This window comes from Helianthus annuus, chromosome 16, assembly GCF_002127325.2.
Source record: "Helianthus annuus cultivar XRQ/B chromosome 16, HanXRQr2.0-SUNRISE, whole genome shotgun sequence".
NCBI lineage: Eukaryota > Viridiplantae > Streptophyta > Magnoliopsida > Asterales > Asteraceae > Helianthus > Helianthus annuus.
Genome location: NC_035448.2, coordinates 202,396,948 through 202,402,138, shown reverse-complemented (window position 1 = coordinate 202,402,138; position 5,191 = coordinate 202,396,948). Strand labels below are relative to the sequence as shown.

The following is a 5,191-nucleotide window of genomic DNA, read 5'->3' as shown; positions in this document are numbered from 1 at the left end:
CCTCCATTACCACTAGCCAACCACCAGATACATTTCATTTAACACAAGATAGTTTAGAGAGGTATAATATCCATTTTACACAATTATTCGGAGTTTTAGATAAACAACACTTACTGGTTCAGAGCCTTTTACCCAATCAGACTTTTTACTTGTTCAACAATTACTATTTAGAAATTGCCAAACAACCCCTAACATCTACTAGCACTCATTTGAACTCATGAGTCGTAACGATCTATTTCACTTTCCAAAGTCAAACAAAACTTTGTGGAAAAAGTCAACTTTAGTTAATAATAATAATAATAATAATAATAATAATAATAATAATAATAATAATAATAATAATATCAATAATAATAATAATTCATGTGAAATTCTAGTACATAATGTTTTGATTACATGACACTATTGTTCTGTTTTCTATACTTGATAATCTTCGTGTATGCTTTATAATTTGGGCTTTGTGAATAAAATGAATAAAATTAATTAAAATCTAAATAACAATAGAAAATACAAATAATAGTAATAATTATTAATAGAAAATACAAATAATAGTAATAATTCTTACTATAACATTATCTTTAAAAATATAAACCAAATTTCCCCTCCTAAATTTCGTTCAAAATTTTCTTCCTTCATATTTCTTCCATATTCCCGCTCTCCCACCTTTATTTTCATTTTCAATCTCCCCAAAAGGCTCTATAATATGCGATTTTTACTCAAATTTAGGGTTTTTAGGAGAAGAAACGGTTTGCAGCGACAGCCGACGTGGATACGAACAAGGTTTGTATGGCGGAAGTGTTGGCGGGCGAGACAATGATTACTTTGGGAACTAGGGATAACGACAAGAGCTTATTATGTGCTTTAATTTGAGATGTTTTGTTGATTTTATGAAATGGTTTGATTGGCTAATTCGTGTGTAGATGGTTCAGCGAAGTTGAAGGGAAGGAAAGTTCAATTTGATTCTCAAGGTTTATCCCCATTCCGACGAACCTTCACAGTTCAGTTCCCTACGACATTTCGATCTCCGTTCTGCAAAAGAGGTGGTCTGTTGAATTTGAAAGATCTGTTTGTTACTCCGTTTATCGACGAACTTGAGCACCGTATCTCATTAGAGATGTTGGTATGTTTTCTCTGTTATATTCGTTTAATTAGTACGACTTTGGAATGATGATATTTAATTAATTGATTGTTGTTTGCAAATCTTATGTTTGAAAAGAAATTTGAATTCATGCTACAAGTCGTGTTTCATGATTCTTTTGAGTAATCTTTTTTTTTTTGTGAATTGATGCAAGAAGAGTACCAGATGCATACTTTTTTATGCAATGTTACAATTTGTACTCTATACATTCCTTTCACAAATCTGAAGGAAAAAAATTAGATTTTCTGCACCTTAAATTATAGATATGTTAGGCATTTGGTTTTTAGGCTTTGATCTAGTTACAATTATTGGTCTCTTTCCCTTGCGTTTATGTACCTGTATCGTATACATAGTTTTTTCATATTGGTAAAAAAAAAGTAATTAAATTATTTGTTTTTTTATAAAAATACATAGCATAATAAGGAGTAAAATTTGAAATCGAAATCAACAATGATACCACAGTATTGAGTTTCATATCGTGAACAACCTTTCTATTTTGACAAGTTATCTAACTAGCTTGTGTATCTATTCAAGTGAGTTTGGATTTAATCACACTGTACAACCAAATTAAAGTACACACATCAATTTTTTCAACCTTCACTATTTGCGTATGATTCTATCAAGCTCCGAAGATGAAGATAATGAGAGGACGAGACAGAATTTTGATTTTTGTCAACTGTGGTTGCGTTCTTAATAAACCAAAGTAAAGACACTGCCGCATCATCGTCAATAAGGTACTAATTTATTAAAAAATATAATAAGTATTCAATTTATAAAAATATGTAACTATGCTGACATATGAGATACACCGTGTTACATCTTTACGAAATATTGCTTGTATTTATAAAAAAAATGTTGCGTAGGTGGTGCCATGATATTGGTGGTGAGCATGCTACAAATAAGCCTCTGATAAAAACTGTTTTATAGGTACATATTTTTAGATCTTTGTTTTGTTCTTCTATTTAATTGGAAGCTTTCAACAATCTGCTTTGTACTTTTCCTTTTTTCAGGTCATGATAAGATTATTTGGTCTAGCAAAACAACATTAGTTTTTGCTATACGCGATACAACAATAGTAAGTGCGGTCTACACACGTTTTTTTTAAATAAGAGTAAGTGTAATAAAACAAATTGTCATGTTTAGTTGTATTTTTTTTCTTTATTGAGGAATTGATCAGATTGAAGTTGTTGCTCTTTCTAGCTACGAAGAGAAGGAAGAACAGTTCAAAGAACAGGTAGAGTACATGTTTTTTGAACAAAATATTATGATGGACATATAGACCTTAAATGATAAATTGGCCTCATTTTATATCTTTTTTTTCTTCATACCCTCTTCACTAATGAAAGAGTGGATGAAATTGGGTATTTTTTCCATTTTGTAGGTGAAGATGAACAAAGTGAGTAGGAAATCTGGGCATGCTACATAAGCAAACGGTGAAGGAGGTTCACTCGCATAGTTAATGAAATATTGTATTTTTGTTAGTATTTCTTTTTTTTTTTTTTTTGAAATATTGGTTTGTTATTATCAACATTAATCAAATATTGTTAACTTTGTTATTTGAATTATTGAATGAAATGGATTGTTTTGATATATATGTATTATAATTTGTATTTTGAGACAATAATCATTTAATTTGAAATCTAGGAAAAATATATATATTTTTTAAAACACCTAAATTCATGATACGCATCTAAGTGTGTCATCTTTTTATTTATGACATGGGCTTCCTTGACATGCATTGTGTGTCATAAATGTTTGTCCTAAATGCGTGTTATAAAAGGATGACACACAAATACATGTCATCTTAATTTTATGACATGAGCTTCCTTGACACTCTTTTGCGTGTCATAAATGTGTGTAAAAAACATGACACACAAATACATGTCATGTTAATTTTATGACTCCTCAATCAACGACACGCTTTTGTGTGTCATAACTACTGTTTTATGACGGACAATGTGCGTCAAGAAATGTGTATTTTCTAGTAGTGATATTCTTCGTAGTCACACATAATTGTATTCTAAATTTTAAATTTTAAATTTAAATACCGGACTTTTCTTTTGAAGTATCAATACACAACGTTTTATTTTAAATTTCTAACTTAAATTTCAATTGCATTAGATAACTATATTTTTATTTTAATTGTGTATTGTTTGAACCCAAAAGAACACTAATATATACAATTTTTGTGTATATACATATAATAAGTTGTTACATTGTACGCTATAAAAATATAAAATTGTAAAGCCTCTTTTTATCTCAGATCTTTCAACATTCCGTCGCAACACGCGAATTGACGCTCGAGAGGCCGGAGGCCGGATTTTTCAGAGAGAGAGATCAAAATATATCCTATGATGATTATGAATGTGATTATGTGAAATCAAAATGAACACTAAATCTGAGTTTGGGTTTTCAAAACGTATTATTTATAAATATAAATAAATGTAAATGGGAGTTTGGGTTATCAATAAATAGAATTACAGAAGAATAGAAAAGAGAAATGTAAATAGGAGTTCGGGTTATTCATAAAATGCAAAAGAATAAAAAAAAGATGATCACAGTTTTTGAATACTTTTAAATTTATAACAAATATATTTTAAAATAACTTTTAATCATTTAACTTAAATTTAAATAAAGCAATTTTGTATAGTTTTCGAAAATGTTTTCTCCTTTTATAAAAAAAGCAAATAAACGAACGATTATACTTTTTAGGTTTGGTTTACCTATTTTTCGTTTTATCATTTAACTAAAATATAACTATATAATTTTTTAAATGCTTATTTCTATTGGGGACCACTAAAATGAAAACCACCTCCAGTTGTAAGAACCGCGAGAACCAGTTCCTAACCACTAGATCAACAAGATTGATGGATGAGATTAAAAGTAACTAATATTAATATTAAATACATCTTGTCTTATTATGTCTTTAATATTTTAATCCTAAAGGCTAGTTTAGTAAAATTATTTTTTTGTCTTTTAGTCTTTATTATTTTTTATTACTTTTTTGTTTCATTATATTACTTTTTATTTTTTAAAAAGAATTTTTTTATTAAAACATTTTCAAATTCAGATTTATTTAACAAGACAATTTTTTTGGGCGTCGGTTTTTGCACGCCGTTTTTACGCCCGACTTTTTCATGCGTCGTTTTTGCACGCAGTTTTTTACGCTTGGCATTTTCAAGCGTCGTTTTTTTAACGCGCCGTTTTTTACGTCTCGTTTTAACGCGGCGTTTTTTACGTCCCCTTTTTTCCGCGGCGTTTCTATGCGCCACATTCATGCCCCTTGTTTAGGCGCCGTTTTATCACACGGTTTTTTTACAACTTACATAGAAAAAGTTTTCCATTTTACGTTAAAAAGTTTACGTTTTACGTTAAACTTTTTAAACTTTTTACGTTTTACGTTAAACTTTTTAAACTTTTTACGTTTTACGTTAAACTTTTTAAACTTTTTACGTTTTACGTAAAACTTTTTACGTTTTACGTTAAAATTTTTACGTTTTACGTAAAGCTTTTTACGTTTTACGTTAAACTTTTTACGTTTTACGTTAAACTTTACGTTAAAATTTACGTTTTTACGTTTTATGTTAAACTTTTTACGCTTTACGTTTTACGTTAAAATTTTTACGTTTTACGATAAACTTTATACGTTTTACGTTAAAAAAGTTTACGTTTTACGTTAAAAAATTTACGGTTTAACTTTTTTTCACAAAAACTTTTTACGAAAAAACGAACGCACCTATAAATCACAGCTCGGTATGTGTCTCAGATAAATTGTTATCATCATCATCGACTGGAAAAAAAATATAACAAACCAACAACAAAAATTAAAACAATGTTTGGATTCTTGAAAAAACCGGGGTTTGGCTCAGATTTTTCCGATAATCAGAGGTTGCAAAGTGGGGTTGCAAGTTCAAAAACCTACCCTCCACCATCCTTGCCACGCCATCGTCATCAAAATATGGGTTTTTTTTTTTTTTTTTTTTGCATCATCGCCGCCCAAACGAACATATCAAAACCCACACATAGTTCACTGTTTCAAAACATTCAAAAGCA

The 5,191-nt window shown here is 29.3% G+C and overlaps 1 long non-coding RNA gene across 8 annotated transcripts; it reads left to right on the top strand.

The window, feature by feature from the left end:
• Positions 1-646: 646 nt before the first annotated feature.
• Positions 647-2,594, top strand: LOC110918656. Of its 8 annotated transcripts, none has more exons than XR_004883469.1 (5): positions 647-1,120; positions 1,763-1,872; positions 2,002-2,065; positions 2,149-2,372; positions 2,520-2,594. It is a non-coding gene; the product is annotated as an uncharacterized LOC110918656 (long non-coding RNA). The 8 variants fall into 8 exon arrangements; XR_002581481.2 differs by having other exon boundaries at positions 647-1,872; positions 2,149-2,213; positions 2,316-2,372; XR_004883470.1 differs by having other exon boundaries at positions 647-1,872; positions 2,149-2,213; positions 2,316-2,372; positions 2,485-2,594.
• Positions 2,595-5,191: the final 2,597 nt, after the last annotated feature.